Genomic DNA, 23718 nt, shown 5'->3' with positions numbered 1-23718 from the left:
AGTATACAAATGAGTTTTAAGATGAGACTTAAATGCTTCTACTGAGGTAGCATCTCTAACTTTTACCGGGAGGGCATTCCATAGTATTGAAGCCCGAATAGAAAACGCTCTATAGCCCGCAGACTTTTTTGGGGCTCTGGGAATCACTAATAAGCCGGAGTTCTTTGAACGCAGATTTCTTGCCGGGACATATGGTACAATACAATCGTCAAGATAGGCAGGACTTGACCGTGTAGTATTTTATACGTAAGTAGTAAAACCTTAAAGTCGCATCTTAGGTGCACAGGAAGCCAGTGCAAGTGAGCCAGTATAGGCGTAATATGATCAAACTTTCTTGTTTTTGTCAAAAGTCTAGCAGCCGCATTTTGTACCATCTGTAATCTTTTAATGCTAGACATAGGGAGGCCCGAAAACAAAACGTTACAGTAATTCAGACGAGATGTAACGAACGCATGGATAATGATCTCAGCATCGCTTGTGGACAAAATGGAACGAATTTTAGCGATATTACGGAGATGAAAGAAGGCCGTTTTAGTAACACTCTTAATGTGTGACTCAAACGAGAGAGTTGGATCGAAGATAATACCCAGATTCTTTACCGAGTCGCCTTGTTTAATTGTTTGGTTGTCAAATGTTAAGGTGGTATTATTAAATAGATGTCGGTGCTGAGCAGGACCGATAATCAGCATTTCTGTTTTCTTAGCGTTGAGTTGCAAAAAGTTAGCGGACATCCATTGATTAATTTCATTAAGACACGCCTCCAGCTGACTACAATCCGGCGTGTTGGTCAGCTTTAGGGGCATGTAGACTTGAGTGTCATCAGCATAACAGTGAAAGCTAACACCGTATTTGCGTATGATATCACCTAGCGGCAGCATGTAAATACTAAAGAGTGCAGGGCCAAGAACCGAACCCTGGGGAACTCCGCACGTTACCTTAACATAGTCCGAGGTCACATTGTTATGGGAGACACACTGCATCCTGTCAGTAAGATAAGAGTTAAACCAAGACAAGGCTAAGTCTGTCATCCCAATACGCGTTTTGATACGCTGTAATAAAATATTATGATCAACAGTATCGAAAGCGGCGCTAAGATCAAGAAGCAGCAACATAGATGACGCATCAGAATCCATCGTTAGCAATAGATCATTAGTCATTTTTGCGAGGGCTGTCTCCGGAGAGTGATTTGCCCTGAAACCGGACTGAAAAGGTTCACAGAGATTGTTAGACGCTAAGTGTTCATTTAGCTGCTGTGCTACAATTTTTTCGAGGATTTTCGAGATAAACGGAAGGTGGGACACCGGCCGGTAGTTTACCAGGAGATCAGGATCGAGGTTAGGTCTTTTGAGGATGAATAACCGCTTTTTTGAATGCTAGGGGAACAGTGCCAGAGGAAAGTGATAAGTTTATAATATTTAACACTGATGGACCTAATAATACAAAAAGCTCCTTGATAAGTTTCCCGGGAATTGGGTCAAGTAAACATGTTGTTTGTTTTGTCCCATTTACACATTTTGACAATTCCTCCAATGTTATTTCATCAAAGAGAGAGAAACTATTTTGGAGGGCGGTATCCGTTGTATATACAGTCGTATTTGTGTTAATAGAACCCAGTTGTAGCTGAGATGCATTGTCTTTAATCTCTTTTCTAATGACTTCAATTTTCTTATTAAAGAAATTCATAAAGTCATCTGCTGTGTGGGTGGAGCTACTGGGAGGAGTCCCTTGTTGGGTTAGCGATGCTACTGTACTAAACAGAAATTTAGGATCATTTTTGTTGAGGTGGATGAGATTTGAGTAATATTTAGCTTTAGCCGAGGTAAGCATGCGTTTATAAGTTATTAAACTATCACACCATGCTTGATGGAAAACCTCAAGTTTAGTCGCACGCCATTTGCGTTCCAGCTTTCTACATGATAATTTCTGGGCTTTAGTTTCTTCTGTAAACCATGGGGTACGCCTTTTAGGGGCCCTTTTTAGCTTTAGCGGTGCTACACTATCAATGGTGTCGCGGAGGGCGTCATTAAAGTTGTTAGTGAGGTTATCAATAGAGCCCACATAATTTGGGAATGGTGCCATTACCGAAGGCAGTAGGTCAGTAAGAGTCGTCGTTGTGGCAGCATTAATGTTGCGGCTGCTATAGTAGTTATTATTATTATTATTAGTTTGTTGACAATGAGTCAGAACTTCGAATTTTATAAGGTAATGATCGGACATTACTTTAGTGTACGGGAGTATCGTAACTTTAGAGGTGGTGACACCCCTGACAAGCACCAGATCTATCGTATTACCGTTGCGATGCGTGGGTTCATTTATTATTTGTGTAAGACCACAGCTATCAATTATAGTCTGGAGCGCCACGCATGGAGGGTCCGATGGGGTATTCATATGGATATTAAAGTCCCCCATTATGATTATATTGTTGGCGTGCGTCACTAGATCAGCAACAAACTCTGAGAATTCACTGATGAAGTCCAAATAGGGCCCAGAGGGGCGGTAGATAACAGCCAGGTGGAGAGGCAGCGGTGTGACAAACCTCAAAGTGAGCACCTCAAACGAGTTATATTTATTATTTAGGTTAGGTGTGAGATTATAGTTTTCATTGTATATTAGTGCGACACCCCCTCCCCTTTTAAGAGGTCGGGCAACATGTGTATTGGTATAGTTAGGAGGAGATGCCTCATTTAGCGCAAAAAAATCGTCTGGTTTGAGCCAGGTCTCGGCGAGACCAACGACGTCAAGTATGTTGTCTCTAATGACTTCATTAACTAATAACGTTTTGGAAGATAATGATCTTATGTTTAAAAAGGCCATATTATAGGCAGTGGGCTGTTTTGAGGATTGTTTGTTGAAATTAACCGAAGTAGCAATATTAATAATGTTGCGTTTATTATGCGTATTGCACTTTAAATAGTTTCGACCATATCTAGGAATTGATATGACGGGGATATTCAGATTGTTTGCTTGATGTTGCGATAAACTGAACGCATCATAGTTAGCTACCTCAGTACAATGTATGTCTGCCTCTGACATGGTCACAAAAGAAAAAACATTATGTGAGTTGTGTTTTATTCTAAGAGAATTGCTATGTGTGCAGGGATTATCCAGCCTGACGCCGGCTAGTTCTAGTTTAAATGGCTTCTTACCCGGAGACTCCACGCTTCTTTGGTTAGCTTTTCTCTTTGTTGTTAGCCCTGCTCGGCAACCCCGCTTCTGCTTCCGCTCGCACCGCTTACGTCGTCTCCATTGGCGGTCACCGCTAGCACTTGACTCCGCTGCTACAAAGGCCGCTCGATGTAGTCCGCGAAGTATTCCCATGCTAGCGAGGAGGTCCACCGTATATGCATCTTTCAGTTTATAACGACCCGATCCATCCACATCCAGAATTGTCTGTCGGTCGTATGTGATCACAGAGTGTTCACGCTTTGAGCCAGCCATGAAATTGACAGAAATGATGGGTGTTTTTTGCCAAATCGCTCTACACTCCCAAGAGCGTTAGCATAGCCGCAGCATAGCCATAGCCATGCGCCGCCATTTTTTATAGTTATTTGAATGACTCTTACCATAGACTTAGACTTAGACAAACTTTAATGATCCACAAGGGAAATTGTTCAACACAGTAGCTCAGTTACAATGATGGAAAGTGTAAGGATGGAAAGGACAATGCAGGTATAAATAGACTAATATAGCTATAAAAAAATCTAACATATATACGAATATATACATAATATGTGTACAGAATAATTTATATACAGATATATTATATTATGTCTATAACATATATACAATATAAACCAATGACCATGTACACTATTACAGTATATACCGTATATATGACAGCAGCAGCATAAAATAGAGAGTAGGTCCAGCAGGAAATAGAAAATAGACATTATAAACATTATAAATAAAGAGAAGTAGCTAACCTGTCAGGTGTCAGGTAATGGGCAGATGTCATCTATTGCTGTATGGCGAGTAATTATACAGCATAATATGTTACGTTAACATACCAGGCACGTTCTCAGTTGGTTATTTATGCGTCATATAACATACACTTATTCAGCCTGTTGTTCACTATTCTTTATTTATTTTAGATTGCCTTTCAAATGTCTATTCTTGGTTTTGGGTTTTATCAAATAAATTTCCCCCAAAAATGCGACTTATACTCCAGTGCGACTTATATGTTTTTTTCCTTCTTTATTATGCATTTTCGGCAGGTGCGACTTATACTCCGGTGCGACTTATACTCCGAAAAATATGTTATTTATATATATATATATATATATACAGTATATATTAGGGATGTCCCGATCCGATATTTGGATCGGATCGGCCGCCGATATTTGCCAAAAAATGCGTATCGGCAAGGCATGGGAAAATGCCGATCCAGATCCATTTTTAAAAAAAAACTCCGGTCCGTATTTTCCAACGCACCGATTTAAATAATACATTCCACTTTTCTGCTGCTCCCTAATTTCCGTTCTGCATTTTCCAGCACACCTTCAACACATCCACAGGTCTGTGGATTCTCACGCAGTTGCTTATAGCTGCTGGCATTACACGACAGGCTCTTCTCACTCTTTTCTGTGTCTCCCTCTCACAGACAGCAAACGCACCTTCTTACACACGTCACATACTGTCACGTCATACGTCACATACATATACGCCCTCCCCGAGCAGAGAGGTAGCAGCATGGCTAACGTTAGCTGTGAGGCTAGCGCAGACGTGCGAGCAACGTTCCTTCTAAGGTGCGCGCCTGTGCAATTGCGCACTGCTCCGCGCATAGCAATTATATGCCACGCACAAAATCAAATAAAAAAATAAGCGCATAACAATTTTCGACACACGGACACGACAGAGAAAACAATTTTTGTCATCATTGTTCAAGTATTGTAACGTCTGTCGAGACGCTTATCTCCATTCGGTGCCACACGCCCACACCATCAAAATGCCGAGGCAAAAATTTCCACATCAACACCGTATGAAAAAATTAGTGATTTTTTTAGTTGTGATTTCCTTCTCTGCATGAAAGTTTAAAAGTAGCATATATTAATGCAGTACGAAGAAGAATGTTTTAATATAGACATGCAAGCCTTGAAAGAAAATTTTGAAAATCAAGACTACATTTCCTGCAAATGGGTGCATTTCTACCCTATATTTTAACTTTAGATTTATTCTCATATCAAACTCTTTTGGCTGTCTTTTTGACACTTACATCCGGCGCCCCCCTCCACACCCCGGATTATAAATACCGTATTTCCTTGAATAGCCGCAGGGGCGCTAATTAATTTAAAACCTCTTCTCATATATGTATGTATGTATGTATTGTCGTAGAATTTCTGACCTTTTGACCTATATTTCTTGTCTATTAAGAATGTCTGCTCATTTTCAATTCTCTTCTATTTTGTGCCATTGAATGGACCAGTTGTGGGACAAAGGTGAATATGGAGTTATGCCAACCTGTCTACAGAATGTTTAGATTTTCCAAATATGACTAAGAGATACGAGGTTGTTTTGGAACAGACAAACCAAAACAAAACAATCATGACGCACGAGATAAAAAACAGTGACGCACAAGAGACATATAAAAAATGGCAGAAGACCGGGACTAGAGAGAGATTTTGGCTTGTGTGTGTCTTGTTTGCTCCGGAGTACATGTGGTCTGTCTGCACGGCCAACTCAATTCAACCTGCACTTCTGATAATGGGTAAATAAATGTGTTGTACTAAACTACTTTTGTTGCCTGCTTAAGCTTCGGACAATCCACTACACAAATTGGCGTCACGAACAGGATGGCCCAGAAGCTACAGGTCGACAGCCGCTCCCGCTGTCTCTGTCAGGCAGACAGTGTGTTGCACGCGCGCATCACAAGGTAAGCAGTTTGCTTAAAGTGTAAACATTTTCTGCCTGGAGAGAGCCGGATCGATAAGACTAATAGCTCAACCTGTTTTTGATAAAAGATAGGTTTAGTCAGGTTCTCCAAAAACAACCTGGAATGGGGTAAATTATGGTTGGATTGAGTTGTTTTATATGTGATCATTTGTCTGTGTGTTTGTTGAAAACTTGTGATTTCTTGTTTTTAGCTATAAGGGGATTGTTAATAGAATTTTTGTGGTTTGGAGTGTTTTTGAAGCATAGACTATGTGAGACGAAACATTTCTTTTAACCTCTTCATCCTCTGTCGTTGTTGGCAGAGGATGCTTCTTTCTGCAAGTGCATCAGAATTAGCCAAAGTTGGATACAGCTAAATTTAAGGCAGGGTTTGCTAACTGGTGTGACAAGTGGCCCATACAAATGTATGAAGTCTATGAAAGTGCGAGACACCTGTCTATGTGGAAACTGCAGCGGTCCCTAGTCCTTGTGACTCAGCGTGTAAAAAAGCCTCATATTAGGTGATGATTCAGTAACTCCGGTAAAGGAGATCAACTGAGCCAAGTTGTCACGAATCTGTTTAATGGCTGCAGAATAGACAGGTGGCGTCTCGGGCTCCATATGGTAGAACTTTGGTGAAACTTGGTGAAACTGTATGGGACTGACCAGACACGATGTCTGTAGGATTGTTGGGTGATTCCTAGTGATTCTATGGCGCCTTAGGCCAGTGATCCGTGTTGGTCAGTTTGATAACGCAGGTGCTGCTCCAATGAAACGGGTTAATCGCCGTTGTATGAGCAATGATGGAACCTGGTTTTTGTGATATGAGACGGCCGATTCCACAAAAGCACGCGTGCATTATTTGTTTATATTTGTCCGGACATGGGGTGGTATTGTAATTTATAAATGTGTGTGTATAATGATGAATGCTGAAATGTGTGTGTATTGAGTGAGTCAGTTTATGTTGGTACATTTAGATATATGCGTAATTTAATAACTTTTGTGTAGCACCTGTTTTCTTATCTGTTTTAATTCCCCTGTAATTGTCTATTCCCCTCTTCTGAAAGGCAAACATTATACCTCTCGGTATTCCCCCTCCCTCACGCAACCTCCCCCCTCCCCTCCCTTCACGCTTTTTCTCACAGCCCCGCTATCTGTAAAAGTTGGGAAATTGTCTAAAATGTGTGTGCTTGTGAGAAAGTAGACAAAGTTTATGTACAGACAACATATGAGTGAATGATCTATCCATTTAATTATCTTATTCCGCTCTCGGAGGTTGGATCGCGGGGGCAGCAGCCTAAGCAGGGAAGTCCAGAATTCCCTCACCCCTTGGCTATTTGTCCATCTAAGAGTGAATGATAAATGTTGTTTCTCATTATTAAGGTTCTGATATGATACAGCTGTGCTTCTGGATGAGAAAAATAGTTGACTGTTGCATTATTTTTAACTGTGCTGGTGATTGAGACTGTGCGATATTATAGTTGTAAGAAGGCACTGAGATTTTCAGTACGGAAAAAGGCCCCTCTGAGGCTCTCGCTCTCTGGCGAATTGTCTGTGTGTGTGTGCGTGTATGGGAGACATTTTGAGATAAGAGTGTGTCATTGTGACGAGGCTGTGTGAGTGACAGCTGCACGAAACGTGGTTCGAAGAGGTGTGACACAGCTAGGTTAGCATTGAGCTAGGTTAGCATTGAGAAAGGTTAGCATTGAGCTAGGTTAGCATTGAGTTAGCATGGCATTGGATTAGTTTAGCATTGAGCTAGGTTTAAAGAATAAATAAATAAATAAATAAATAAAAAACTATATATATATATATATATATATAGTGGACAGCTGTACTCAGTCTGAGGAGAGTGCTGACAGGTTGGTTTTGATAATAGGAAAAATAAAATAGACTGTATATGAATAAATAAACATTTAAATATCAATACATACATTTGGAATGGGACATTGAAGCATTGTTAAATTCATTAGTCATTAATTATGTGTGTAATATACTGTATTGAACAGCCCTGTTGCTTATCTGATCCATCCAGTTCCTGTGTGGAAGTTGAGACAAACACACACGCACGCACATCATAGATTAGAACACATTGTAGCTTTGAATTAATAATGATATAGCAAACACATTAAATAAAATTGAATTAAATTTAATAAAGGTAAAATGATTATTTAATTATATTGACATTTTAATTATTTCAAGAATAATCACGATGAAGTAAAATTGTAATTTATATTCTAAAACTTCTAAAAAACATCTGTGCAAACTGTGAAACATGTAGTCTGAAGAAGTACAGATAAGAGTCGCCAACACTCAGCGCCTTAGTCAAAACAAAACGTAGAGAAGCGTTAAACAAATTCTAATCAGAAGACAGACAAAGAATGAGAACGTAAGTTAACAGCAAAACAAAAATGTAAATTAATAACAAAAGAAAGCAAAATTTCAAAGTGATAAATGAAGGTGCATGTAGAATTACATGTAAAGAATAAAACTAAATGGAAATAACTGTCTGCAAGATGAGCATGACGTCATGAATTGTGCTCAGGTTAACAATAGATAGATAGATAGACAGATAACACGTTATTGATTCCTTCAGGAGAAGTTCCCTCAGGAAGAAGAAGTAAAAAGTAAACAGTAACTAATAAGGGTATAAATGGAAACAAAATAGAAAAATATTACAAGGAAAATAAAAAGAGAACAGTAAAATTAGAATATAACAAAAGAAACTACGCATTAGCGACCGTGTTATGAAAAAGTATTGTACTGTTATTGTTTTGCATTCCCTGTCATCCTAGCCCCCCCAAAGAGGAGTTGTACAGTCTAATGATGTGTGGGACAAAGGATTTTTATAGTATAAATCAGTAGTTCTCAAAGGAGGGGGGTACCTGAGATTTTAAATATTTTAAAATAGCGACAATTCAAAATCCTTTATAAATATAATTAAAGAATAATACTTCAACAAAATAAATATTTAGAATTAAGTTCACGGGTCCAGATGAATCACTATTACAATATCCAAAGAAGGTTGATGATAGATTATATGTATAGAAATCTTTAGTATAATTTAATCACTTGTTTAATTTTAAAACGTTTTAGTTATTCTTACATTTTTTGTTGTCCAAATAGTTCAAGTAAGACCACAACAAATGAGCAATATGTTGCACTGTTATACAATTTAATAAATCAGAAATTGATGACATTATGCTGTATTTTATTTCTTTATTTTCCTGGGAAAAAAGGTTGAAAACCACTGCCCTAAATCATATTAAAGCCAAAATTATAAAATGCAGGTTATGAAGGAGGAAACATTGTTAAGAAATAAATAATGATACAGGTTTAGATTGCTGCTGACCCTGTTGTATTTTATAAGACTGATTATTTTGGATTATTGTGTTTGTATTGTGAGAGAAGGGGAGAGAGTGAGAGAGAGAGGAAGAGAGAGCAGGTGAAGGAAGATTGTGGGTGAAGAGGATGGTTTGAGAAAATATGGGAAAAGGATGTTTATAACCTTACGTTATGTGAATGGTTTCTAGGAGAACAGAAAATAGAAACATTGTGTGAAGTGTAAGGAAGAGATGGATACAGGATGTTGTTTGTAAAGGAAAACGAAAGTGAAGAAAAGATGAGAAAGTGACAAATGAAGGTATTCGTAAATGGTATGCTGTTGATTGTGGTTAGCTGCAAGTTTGTTTAATTGTTTGGTTGTTTAGTTGTTTGAGTGAAATGGGAAGAAATCAATAGGAATAATTACATGCAAAATGGAATAAAACTATGAGTGCAATAGATAATGAATGAATAGATGAAATAGGTTTATTTTGGTCATATAATCAACCATCAACCAATTTGTGTGAGCAGTTTAACAGTAAATTATACATATTAACAATCATACACATTTACACACAGAAAAGAAAAGAAAAAGAATGACCGAAAAAAGAACAAACAAAAGCCAAAGCTTATATTGGCCTATCATATACATTTACTGAACATTAAATTACCTGGAACATCAACGTTAAAAGATGAAAGTAATTGTTACTATATTTTATAATGTTCAAAAAACTTTACTTTTCAAGGGTCTCCAAAACCATAACAAAAAACTACATGTGTTCAGCTCATCACCGAGGATGGTCCATCATTTAACTCCTAAAACTGAAATACATTTGTGTTTTTATTTTTATTTTACTTGACCTATTTTAAAAATCAATATCCCCCGTAAATGATAGTTTTCTCCTCATAATGTAAATAAGCTAAGAATACAAACTGGAAGGCTGTTGTTCTTTACTCGAAACATAATTGCCATTGTTTTAAAAATAGATTATCTGAACATTTAACACATTATGACTTATAAAAAAGGGATTTGTATGATCATGGTAGCAGCTTTGTGTATTATTGAAATGAGCCTGTTAAGTTTAAGTATTGGGTCTATATTTCTTCTATAAACATTCCCCCAAACTTCAAAACAATGTTACATATGGAAAAATAAAGGAATGACATAACATATGCAGACATTTCTTATTCAGCATGTGTTTTACTTTATACCGAATTGCAATGGATTTGGATATTTTTCTTTAATATGTTCAATATGCGGCTTCCAACATATTAATAATCAATTATTATTCTCAAGAATGTAGTTCATATACTCTGTCAATTTCCACTTGATTCAACTTTAATTTTTGTTTCACAATTTGACTTTGCACCACTAAACACCACAAATTTAGTTTTGTTATCATTCAATGATTACTTATTAACAGACAACATTCACACACTAGGGCAAATTTAGTATTTATTGAGATCTATTACTTAAAATAACTACTTAACAACTATTGTGAAACACCTTTCTAATTTATGGGAGTATTGGGATATGATTGAAGAAAAATACTTAGAGCATGGCCTTGTGTGTTTGTTGTGACTAGGTTGGATAACCAGACGGAGAAAGGCAAGGCAAGGCGGGGCAGCTTTGTTTGTGTGGCGTTTTTCATGCAAAGGGCAGACTCAAAGTGCTTCACAGACAACAAAGTGAAATGAAAGAAAATAAAAGCAAAATTAAAATGCAGACAATAAAAATAAACACAGTGCGGACGTTAAAAGTTAAAAGATTAAAAGATTTAGCTGAAAGATAAGGAGAAACGTGAATAAAAACATTATTTTGTTTTGGAGAATATCACGCACAGCGGGAGGTCAGAGTGCAAGCATGACAGCTTGCTCGCGCCTACTGATAGACAAATGATAGTTTAAATTAACTTATAGATAATCTTTAAGTGAATTAAAAGGGTACTTAAATACACATGAAGTAGTACGTATAATCTTTCAATTAGGGTTATTGATTAACATTTAATGGGATAGTTAAGACTGTGATTTTAAAACGTGATATGCAAAATTGAACTAACCGAGAGGATATGAAAACGATGGGTGTACATGTTTTAAATACCAAATTCTGGAGGAAAAAAAAAAAAAACCTCAACAAAACGTAAAACCATACAGACGGACTTGGGTGGTAGCCGCGGTTGTCCTAGGTCAAGCGAGGGTGAAAAGGATATGCAGCCGGGGGACTGCCAACTTCTCTGAACAAGACAAGCTCCAAAGTGTAGCCAGAACATGCTCACAAAAAATACAGGTGTGAACAGAGGACGCCCACAGCAGGACGAACAGCAGAATACAAACAGACCCCTGCTGGACATAAGTGTCAACGGACTATGTTCAACACAATCTTTGAAGCATTCCTTTGTGGTCAACCTGCACACACCTTGTAATGACCTGCTTACGAACTGTGCCCTGACAATTCAATACCGCACAGAAGGAACTTCCTGATGTTGCCTGACAGCACGACATCAGCTGACAACTACTGGGGACGCCTCCCAGGAACGAATGGAGGACGGGGACTGCTCCAACTGTCCTAGCACTGGCTGACTGAGGTGCATCCGTGTGTCCTGCCACCCAAACCGCCAAAGTGTATGATCACCAATTAGACGACTCATAATAGGAGCCTTTTGACTCTTATATATGGTGGGACTCAAGGTATGGCCGCTCATGTGAACTATCCTTACAACAATTAGCATGGTATAAGATGGACAATTGCTGTCCCACATTGTTCCCTCTGTCCTGCCTACGAAACCAAAAATGTAGGTCAAATGATAAAACAGGGCGTAGCTGCCGCTGATTGAACCGATACGCTAATACCACATTTTCAATTATTTCGGTTGTCTGTTAAAAACATAGCTATTGGCTGCAATTTGGACATTCCTGCTGTAGGCTACAAAGAGCTAGCAGCTACACAACAGCTGAGCTAAAACAAAATTTAAGCATATCAAATAATTGTAGTTGCTTATTACATACACAAACTCGCAGAGAGACAGAAGTCTGAAGAAAGTATTCAGTAACAAACGTGTCCGCATTATTAAACTTTCTACCACAGGAAACATACTGAACAAATACAGCAGTTACTGTCAGACTCTAATCCGGATTACCTTGTCTATCAGAGACATGGTTAAAACCCACAACACCTTTCGTTCTAATTAATGTCCCGGGGGACAAGATTACAGAAAAGACAGATCGAGTGACGAAGGGGGGAGGAATTATGATTTATGAAAGGGAAAACATTCAAAGTAGATCAATTTGAGTATGTTAAAATTAAAATCACATTTTCCTCAGAAATGTATTTCAAAGTAATTGTAGTATACCGACCGACCACAGCTAAAGACATTTTTCTCGATTCATTTTCAGACATCCTCAAACAGCATAGTATGAAAGAAGTAACATCATGGGGGACGTTAATCTGGACTGGTTAAATAAAACGCGTAGAAAGAAACTCTTCCATATCAGTAGGTGGAAGCAGGTAGCTAATTGATTTATAGATGTGGGAAACACTGGGAGGCAGTGTGCAGGTAAAAAGGTATCTAATGCTTAAATCAAAAATAAACAAAGGTGAGTGCCCCTAAAAAAAGGCATTGAAGCTTAGGGAAGGCTATGCAGAACGCAACTAAAACTGAACTGGCTTCAAAGTAAACAAAAACAGAATGCTGGACGACAGCAAAGACTTACTGTGGAGCAAAGACAGCGCCCACAATGTACATCCGAACATGACATGACAATCAACAATGTCCCCACAAAGAAAGATAAAAACAACTGAAATATTCTTGATTGCTAAAACAAAGTAGATGCGGGAAATATCGCTTAAAGAAGACATGAAACTGCTACATGAAAATACCAAAAAAAAAGAGAAAAAGCCACTAAAATAGGAGCGCAAGACAAGAAGTAAAACACTACACACAGGAAAACAGCAATAAACTCAAAATAAGTCAGGGTGTGATGTGACAGGTGGTGACAGTACACCTACTTTGAGACAAGAGCTATAGTGATGCATGCTTGGTTATGCTTTAAAATCATATCCAATAATTGCGACAACGATTTTTTACTGTCAACTGAGTTTCTGTTTTAAATAATTTCAATGGAGAAAATGTGCCTTGGCCCAAAAAAGGTTGCAAAACACTGTTCTACATGATACAAATGAAAGCAGCCCTACTAAAATTACAATTGGATGGCAAAAATCAAAGAGATCATCCGTAAATACACTAATACAAAACCAGAAAGAAGAGTGCTAAAATAAAAATACCTTGGATTAGTAAAACAATTTGGATTCTAATAAAGACATCGGGACTCAGCTCTCATAAGAGCAATTATAACAGGTCTAAATACAGATCGTATGATTTTAAAAGTTTGGAGGAACAAAGTTACAATGTTTATGCGGAAGTCTAAGGCTGACTTTCACTTAGAATTAATCAAAGCTGCAAAAGGGAACATTAGAAAGTTATGGAAAACCATATACAAACTTACGGGAAGAGAGCAAACAAGAAACAACACTATAACATTAAATATCAATGGTGCTACTATCGCAGACAGTCTGGACATAAGTAATAATTTTAATGAACATTTCATCCAGTCTGTACAAACCCTGAGTAAAAAGTCCCTCAAAATCAGTGCAAATAATTTTCATTTATTCAGAATGGACTAATTTTAGAATTAACAAATGAAACAAAGTTAAACAAAATCTTCGCTGCATTATAAGACTCACGATCTAGAGATATATATACGGGTTGGACACTATCTTCCTAAAAACGTATAAGGATTGTATTATTGCTCGTATAACAACAATTGATAAATAAATTAATAACGGAAAACACTTTCCCTACCACGTCGAGAAACTGCTACTATTCAAAGCAGGAAATAAAGAAGACCAGAACATGTACAGACCAATTAACCTTCTCCCCGTTATAACAAAAGGAATAGAAAATTTGAACTTAAAAAGTGGCTTTGGAGCAATCAAGGCTGCTCACACGGTCACTAAGAGGGGCATTATGTTGACACATCAACTTAATGTGTAGTATATTTATCCATGAGAGCATTTTTGTTGTAAACTGTGAGGTATGGCTGTTAAAAGCTTAGTTGTTGTTACGAATGTTGACAGATGTGAACAAGAGCATGTATTGTCTTTGTGTGATGATGTAAATAAGGTGTGGTTGTATTATATATTAAGTATGTGTCCATGAAGGGGCATTTTATGACTTTCCTAAATTTGATTACATGCTACAGTATGATTATTTTTTGATTAATTATTGATTATTATGAATGTATATATTTATTATGATTAATTAGTGTTATAATTTTATTGCTTGATTTTTGGATCCCTTTAATTTAGGTAGCCAGGGACTACAGATGGAAAGTAACTATTTAGATATAATCTGGTACAGAACATATCTGTTTCTGAACTTAATGTTTCTGTGCATTGTCCCATCATAGATAGACTAAATTAAATACAACTATTTAGTGAATTATTGAGGCCACAATAATTCACTAGGTGTTGTAAAATATCAAAGTACTATTGCAAAAGCGAACAGTGACCTCAAACATGACCTGTCCTCCGCCTCTGTTCTTGCTGCACTTGACTATCAGCTGCCTTTTCTTTTTCTTGGATGTTTCTAAAACTACTACTACTACCACTACTACTACTACTATTACTATTACTACGACTAACACTGTCCCTGTGAGAGGGACAGAGGGAGGAGGTAAGTTTGGATTGGGTCAGGTTTGAGCGTGTTGAGGTTTTATTTAATCGATATGATCAATCCGGTACAAGGATAAAGGAACGTAATGATTTAGATTGACAATTGCAGTGGTTGGCGGAAGCAACCCCAACCTCAAAGGAGGGTGCCAATTCAGTAATTAAATGTTTTGTGAATGATCTAATATCCCGACAAGGTTTCCCCAAAAAAGATTAGGTCAAACAACGGCACCTATTTTAAGAAAACAGGTTATCGTCTTCAGTCACAAGATCAGCACTTCTCAGGACCAGCAGCTTCCTAGGAAGGCGGAAAGACCAGGAGACCAAAATGGTATGTTTGCGAAATGTAGAATTTGTGTGCCAGTTCCTCTGTGCAGATTTGAGGATGAAAGCAGCCACCCCAGATTCCCTTGCACTCGCTAAGAGGGGCACGGTCAAAGCCAATCCAGGACCAACACCCGATACCTGACTGGAAGGAACCGAGAGGAGAGACAACACCTTGCCAGCGATGATGAGAACGACTAAGGTTGCCAGCCAATATGTGTCCGTCGGGACTCCAGAATCTGTGGAAGGAGGTGTCGGGAGTGCCGAAGCGGCAAGGAGGCCTTGAAGCAAGCCAAGGGACTGGACCAAAGCCCCAACGCCCCATACTTTTTCTCAGCTTTTCCCCAATTTCGGCCAGCACGGACATGCCATTAAACAGTCTTCCCAATGGACTGAACCACACCCCAAGAAGAGACAGAGACAGACTGTTTGAGTGGATCTCTTTCTTCACCAAGGCAGCCAAAAGCCCAACGAGGTGTCGGCAGGCCACCAGCCTGAGGCACCACCGAGCATCTACATGAGCACTAATCGAACATGGACTCATACGAAATTCAGTTTTGTGTTCAAAATCAATTGGTAATCAACAATATTGGTAACTACATTCATTGCAAATGCCGGAAAAAAATTAATTTTGCAAATGTCCTACAGTCATAAGTCTATATACATTCATCTATTTATGTTCAATGATGTTCATGATCAAAGTATTTGTTATTCCTTTACTAAATCAAAGGGTAGGCCACTAATTGTGTTCTGTGAGATGGTTTTACTGCAGGCTGGTAACAGCGATCGCTCTGAAGGAGGGTCATAGACGGAATTGTTGCCTTGTATAAAAACATTGAGGTTTTTGCCTCTATCTGTGGTAGAGATTTAAGTTAGTGGTCTACATCAGAAATTGTTTTGGTCCAGGGTCTTAGGACCCTGGAAGGAGGGTATGTTGTAGAATTTCTGACCTTTTTACCTATATTTCTTGTCTATTAAGAATGTCTGCTCATTTTCAATTCTCTTCTATTTTGTGCCATTGAATGGACCAGTTGTGGGACAAAGGTGAATATGGAGTTATGCCAACCTGTCTACAGAATGTTTAGATTTTCCAAATATGACTAAGAGATACGAGGTTGTTTTGGAACAGACAAACCAAAACAAAACAATCATGACGCACGAGATAAAAAACAGTGACGCACAAGAGACATATAAAAAATGGCAGAAGACCGGGACTAGAGAGAGATTTTGGCTTGTGTGTGTCTTGTTTGCTCCGGAGTATATGTGGTCTGTCTGCACGGCCAACTCAATTCAACCTGCACTTCTGATAATGGGTAAATAAATGTGTTGTACTAAACTACTTTTGTTGCCTGCTTAAGCTTCGGACAATCCACTATAGTATGTATATATGTAATTACATATACGGTATGTTTGTATGTATACAGTATAGGGTTGGGTATCGTTTGAATTCGAAAGATTCCAATTCCGATTCCGATTCTTTGTTTCGATTCCGATTCCTTGCGATTCTCGGCTCCGTTTCTTTTAAGAGGCAGGGTCAAAAAAAAGTTTAGGATATTTTAAATGAGCTAGCTAACCTACAGTCTTTCTGAATGAAATAGTCTGACATTCTCCATCAAACTTTAATTCTATTAACTTTTTATGAACTTTACTATAAATTCCTCACAGGGCTGTTTTCAACTAGAATATAAATATCAAATCTATGAACTTGAATATAAATATTATAAATTATGAATACATTTTCCCAGGGGTACACTTTCCTCAAGAGAGCTTTATTTTTGAAAACCTCATGAAAACACATTTACACACAAGTGTATGATGCTGCAGGAAACCTCATGAAAACACATTTACACACACAAGTGTATGATGCTGCAGGTACTTAAAAATGTTACCGTGCTCCCACTGATGGGCTAACCTGGTGCAGAAAAGCAAATAAACAATAAGAAACAACTTGCAAAACCCAGTCCAGATTAGCAGCAGGTACAGTATAAAATCAGAGACAGTTCTTGTTTAGGAAAATGACCATATCCGCCTTCTCAGGCAGGATGCGTGAGCGTTCTGGACAGATAGTGTCTCCTGCTGTGGAAAATACACGTTCGCTGGGTGTGGAAGAAGCTTGAACGCATAAATAGGGGAAAGCGAGATATGACAGCAAAGGATAAGTCTTGTTGGTTCCACCGGACCACCACCATGCAGCAGGGTCGTCAGACATAAGTATCGGTGGAACGTCCTGGTACATCTGCAGCTCTCTCTCCACTCGTTTCTTGATGGACATGGAGCTCTGTTATTTCGCGGTTATTTCATTTTTTTTTGTAAAGTAAAGCCACACTTTCGACCGCCACGCCCGCTATCCATGCTTGAGCTTGACTGACTCGCTCGGCTATGCTAACACTTCCGGCGGTGGGCGCTTCTTCGTTGGTGTTCAGCGTCTTCTTCTTCCGGTTCGGCAGACATATTTTTTTCCGGCCGGCGGACTGGTATCGAAAATAGGAATCGAAATTTAAACTTTTGACCGATTCCGGGAGAATCGGAAAGTTAGTCCCGGTTCCAATCGATACTCGATACCCAACCCTAATACAGTATATACTGTATATATAAATATTTATACTGTATGTACAGTATATATATGCATACATATATATATATATATGTATATATATATATATATATATATATCTGTGTGCGTGTGTGTATGTGTATCCGCACTTACAGTAAGCGTGTTGTACATTTAGGTCTTTGCCCAGGGCTGCTATATTATCCCTGAAGTGTACTTTGTAGACGCACTGATGCGTGCAGAGAGGAGGGGGCCGTCGGACAGAGGGGGATTGAGAGACCGGGGACTTAGCAGTGCGATGGATGAATGGACGGAAGAAGCAGAAGGAGTGAACCCTCTTTCTCACAACCAGAGTGGAGCGCCAGGTTGATAATGAGCTGGCTGGCGGGAGAAGGACACACTCCTCAGCCAGCAGAGGACCCCCGACACGGTTCTGAACAAAGGCAATGTCCGCTCCAAACATCTCCTCTGACAAACACTGGTGCAGGGCTGGGCAGTGAGCAGGCTAGGAAAGATGAGGACGGAGCAGAGGACAGGTGGAGGAAGAGATCTGGAGACGTAATTAGAATTGGGCAAAGTGATGGAAAATGAAAGCGTGGGAGAAGGCAGGTGTGTTACTTTCTCAGTGTGTGTGTGTGTGTGTGTGTGTGTGTGTGTGTGTGTGTGTGTGTGTGTGTGTGTGTGTGTGTGTGTGTGTGTGTGTGTGTGTGTGTGTGTGTGTGTGTGTGTGTGTGTGTGTGTGTGTGTGTGTGTGTGTGTGTGTGTGTGTGTGTGTGTGTGTGTGTGTGTTCTTGTATTTCTACCCTTCTTGACACATCAACAAGGAAAAGTAACATCCATATGAGGACCGGTGAACTAGTTAGGATAAATCATGGTCCCAATACGGAAAACCATTGCATTTAATAGAGAATGTCTCATTTGCACCCCTGGTGGTGAAATCTATCAAAATGAGGGTGGTCCCAAAAGGGAGGGATTTTTTTCAATTTGAAGTGCTCTCCCTCTGGCCAACATATGTAATAACAAGTGTTTGTAAGAAATTGAAATGTGCCCCCTTTGGCCAAAATTAATAACAAAAGTAAAATAAATATGTATATAGAGACATACTGTAATAACTTAAAGTAAATAATGAAGATTAAAAACCAATTACAAACAAAAAAATAAAATACTAAAAGCAGTCTTTTAGTCACAATATGTCGACTTGTTTCTTGTAAAATTGGGAACAATTTCTCATATTCTCTCTGTTTCTGTAATATTGCAATATTTTCTCGTAAAATCCTTACTTTTTTATGCAAAATTATTACTTTTCAACGTAAAATGGTGACATTTTTCATATGAAATTCTGACTTTCATCACAATATTGCCAATTTTTTTGTTGTTCTTGTAAAATAATGAAATGTTTTGAGTAAAATCATGACAAAAGCCAAGTAAAATTCCGATTATTATTATAATATTCCCAAAACTTTATCGTTTTCTTATAAAATTTTAACTTTTGTCGAGTAAAATTACGACTCTTTTCATAAAACTGCCAACATTTTAAGCTTTTCTTGTAAAATTGCGACTGTTATTGAGTAAAATTCCAACTTTTATCATAATATTGCACAAATGTTCAGTTATTCTTGTAAAATTTTGGCTCGCGTTGAGTAAAATTACGTCTTTTATTATAATACTTTCAAAATTCCAACTCATTTTTCACAACAAGCTTTTTTATATTTGCATAGTATGTATACATTATTAATGTTGTAAATACAAATCTTTATATATCTAGAAAGGATGGTGCTAATGAGGTAGGCATTTTCTGGAGGTCTCAAGAAGGTAACAAATACAATAGTGTGTGTGTGTGTGTGTGTGTGTGTATGTGCACTGGAGAGAATAAGACAGATTGATACCGAGAGTAGAGAAAATAGCAAAGAAATAGACACAAACTAAACTGCCTGGACATTATTGCACTTGTGTTGCTATTGAGGAGCTCTCCTGTGGTCCCATTTTCTGCAGACTCATTGGACGCCTCATTAGGTACACCTGAACAACTAATCCGCACTTGGGGATGTCCCTAATCCCCCTCCAATCAAATCCTATTTAGCAACCTGATCAGATAATTTGACAATAGATCAGGGGTGTCCAAACGATGGCCCGCGGGCCAAACGCAGTCCACCAGTGGAATTTGGCCCCCAACAGCTTCATCTTGAATTTTTGACCGTCCAGTTGCGGCAAATTTCTGCTGCCATTTTGTGGAGTGAAAAAGGGTGTCTTACAGCAACTAAATACAAAGAGACAGGAAAACAATACACACAAGTACAACTTGTCACAACAAAATGTGTGGTATTGAATGCTACATACAATATTATTTTTAATAAAATAAAGAGGCTAATGCACAATAACTGATCAAAATGCAAAAACTACAACTAGTTACCCTCGAAGCTTTCTTGTATCCAGAGACCATCTCCGTGAGTTTGTAAACAAAAAAAGATTTCCGGACCATAGAGTGCACCGGACTATACGCTGCAGACATATACGCTGTGAAATTAGTTATTTATACATAATTACTCTGTAAATGTTTATTTACATACCTTAATTGTTTACAAACAATGTCTGTCAGACAGCAGTAAAACGGCTGATCAAACAAAACAGAAGCCATCGTCATGGACCCACAAGCTGCGGAAGCTAGCTCTCCAAACAGCTAAACAGACTCACGGTGACGTTTTGGTCAATTTACTGAGGAATGTGTGAAACTGAAACAATACAAAAATAATTCCATTGTAAGTGAATAATACTAATGCAGACACTCGTTAACGTGTTAGCATATTAGCAAATGCTAACGACGCTAGCGTCATTACATTAAGATAGCACGTACAAATGTGCATGAAAATACTCCTGCAGACACCACACATGGTACGGTTTAGTAAGTAAGAATTGTTTTAGTTATATTGTAAAACTTACAAATGTTGCTTTGGGGGGGATGAATTAAGATTCCATATGAGTAAAAAACGCTATGGACGGCTAGAAGAATATATAGAATATATATATTGTAAAACTTACAAACGGAAGGACTCTTCCAAAAGATGGCGCCATAGCACAAGCTATAACAAACTGTTTGCATCATGGCCGTCAGCAAAGAAAAATCCATAAATCAGCTGCACCGTTTTATAAGCCGCAAAGTGTAGGAAAAAAGTAGCAGCTTATAGTGCAAAACTAGTGGTAATCACTTTAGTATATGCTGACACTATACTAGGTATCGATAGTATCGACATCTGGATGGTTCACCCCTGCTTTACATTGAAGCTTTAGCAGTTAGCTTCTTGTGTCGTCCTGCTCGATGTGTGTTTGTGTGTGTAGCATGCTAAGCCAATCCTTTTCCTATAGTCCTCCAGTGATAATACTACGTTTGTAGATGAGCTCAGGCCCAGCGAAGCCGACTGCGTTTCTGGGTGTTGTTGATAAACGGTTTTCACCTTGCATAGGAGAGTTTTAACTTGCACTTACAGATGTAGCGACCAACTGTAGTTACCGACAGTGGGTTTCTGAAGTGTTCCTGAGTCCATGTGGTGATATCCTTTACACACTGATGTCGCTTGTTGATGCAGTACAGCCTGAGGGATCGAAGGTCATGGGCTTAGCTGCTTACGTGCAGTGATTTCTCCAGATTCTCTGAACCCTTTGATGATCCATCTCAGTGGCCTAGTGGTTAGAGTGTCCGCCCTGAGATCGGTAGGTTGGAGTTCAAATCCCAGCCGAGTCATACCAAAGACTATAAAAATGGGACCCCTGCTTGGCACTCAGCAACATAGGGTTGGAGTTGGGGGTTAAATCACCAAAATGATTCCCGGGCGCGGCGCCGCTGCTGCCCACTGCTCCACAAGGGGATAGGACAAATGCAGAGGACAAATTTCACCACATCTAGTGTGTGTGTGACAATCATTGGTACTTTAATCTTTAATCTTAATATTACGTACCGTAGATGGTGAAATCCCTAAATTCCTTGCAATAGCTGGTTGAGAAAGGTTTTTCTTAAACTGTTCAACAATTTGCTCACGCATTTGTTGACAAAGTGGTGACCCTCGCCCCATCCTTGTTTGTGAATGACTGAGCATTTCATGGAATCTACTTTTATACCCAATCATGGCACCCACCTGTTCCCAATTTGCCTGTTCACCTGTGGGATGTTCCAAATAAGTGTTTGATGAGCATTCCTCAACTTTATCAGTATTTATTGCCACCTTTCCCAACTTCTTTGTCACGTGTTGCTGGCATCAAATTCTAAAGTTAATGATTATTTGCACAAAAAAAAATGTTTATCAGTTTGAACATCAAATATGTTGTCTTTGAAGCATATCCAACTGAATATGGGTTGAAAATGATTTGCAAATCATTGTATTCCGTTTATATTTACATCTAACACAATTTCCCAACTCATATGGAAACGGGGTTTGTACATGGAAGAAATGTTTGTTTGTTTTCCGCCATGGCAGTGAGGATTAGTATCATAGAAGCGGCTTTGCACTGTCAATATGTGGTTGCAGCTTGCTCTCAAATCAGAGCCGGTGTTGTGGCAAGACATGCCCCCTCCTGGATGTCATGCAAGTCCTGCATGTGTGTTACACGGAATATGGAAATGTCACTTTGTCTCCATTTTGGAAGAATCTTTCACGCGAGTACAAAAAGGCAAATATCGTCACGCAGAGAGCTGACTTGTTTACAGAAAATAACAACACAAGTGCCATTCTACAATGAAAAATGACAATTAATAAAGGCAGTGAGTGTTATCTTTGTGCAGGTCCTTGTTCTGCATCTCATTAATTGAAGCGCTTACATACTATGTGTACTTTGTACTTAGCAACTCACAAGTTCCACAGATGAAATCAAATAATTGCTTTTTTTTTTTTTTTTGCCGGGAATGAAACGCTGGACAATGAATTGTAAAAGAAGAAACAAATACAAGAAGCAAAAAACAAAAAACAAAGAACAAACATGAGTTTTGCATTAAAAAAAATGTGTGAGAGTCATTCACATAATAACCATTTTTTTATAGATGTCGTATTAACGCAAATATTAGACCATGTTTGTTTCTACTAGGGATAGGTTGATTGGCAACACTAAATTGGCCCTAGAGTGTGAATGTGAGTGTGAATGTTGTCTATCTATCTATGTTGGCCCTGTGATGAGGTGGCGACTTGTCCAGGGTGTACCCCGCCTTCCTTCCGAATGCAGCTGAGATAGGCTCCAGCACCCCGCGGCCCCAAAAGGGACAAGCGGTAGAAAATGGATGTATGGATAGAGCAGTGTTTTTCAACCTTTTCTGAGCCAAGACACACTTTTTTCATTGAAAAAATGCAGAGGCACACAACCAGCAGAAAACATTAAAAAAATTTAACCTAGCAGCCGATATTGACAATAAAAAGTATTTCTCACAATTGTTGGATATGAATTCAAACCATAACCAAGCATGCATCACTATAGCTCTTGTCTCAAAGTAGGTGTGCTGTCACGACCTGTCACATCACGCCGTGACTTATTTTGAAGTTTTTGGTGTTTTCGCATGTGTAGTGTTTTAGTTCTTGTCTTGCGCTCCTATTTTTGGTGGCTTTTCCTGTTTTGTTGGTATTTTCCTGTAGCAGTTTCATGTCTTCCTTGAACGCTATTCCCCACACCTGCTTTGTTTTCTCAATCAAGACTATTTCAGTTGTGCGGACGCTATCCTTCTTTGTGGGGACATTGTTGATTGTCATGTCATGTACGGATGTACTTTGTGGACGCCGTCTGCTCCACACGCTGTAAGTCTTTGCTGTCGTCCAGCATTCTGTTTTTGTTTATTTTGCAGCCAGTTCAGTTTTAGTTTCGTTTTGCAAAGCCATCCCTAAGCTTCAATGCCTTTTCTTAGCGGCACTTGCCTTTTGTTTATTTTTGGTTTAAGCGTTACATACCTTTT

General features: G+C 38.7%; 1 long non-coding RNA gene across 1 annotated transcript in view; it reads left to right on the top strand.

Moving 5' to 3' along the window:
• The window catches only part of LOC133632779 (uncharacterized), a 71920-nt gene extending 64209 nt beyond the window's left edge, over positions 1 to 7711 (top strand). Inside the window, exon 4 of the long non-coding RNA XR_009821704.1 lies at positions 5750 to 7711. This is a non-coding gene — a long non-coding RNA (uncharacterized LOC133632779). The remainder of the gene's footprint in view (positions 1 to 5749) is intronic.
• Positions 7712 to 23718: the final 16007 nt, after the last annotated feature.

This window comes from Entelurus aequoreus, linkage group LG17 (assembly GCF_033978785.1).
Source record: "Entelurus aequoreus isolate RoL-2023_Sb linkage group LG17, RoL_Eaeq_v1.1, whole genome shotgun sequence".
Classification (NCBI taxonomy): domain Eukaryota; kingdom Metazoa; phylum Chordata; class Actinopteri; order Syngnathiformes; family Syngnathidae; genus Entelurus; species Entelurus aequoreus.
Note: the sequence above shows the minus strand (reverse complement) of the source record. Positions and strands in the feature narration are given on the sequence as shown.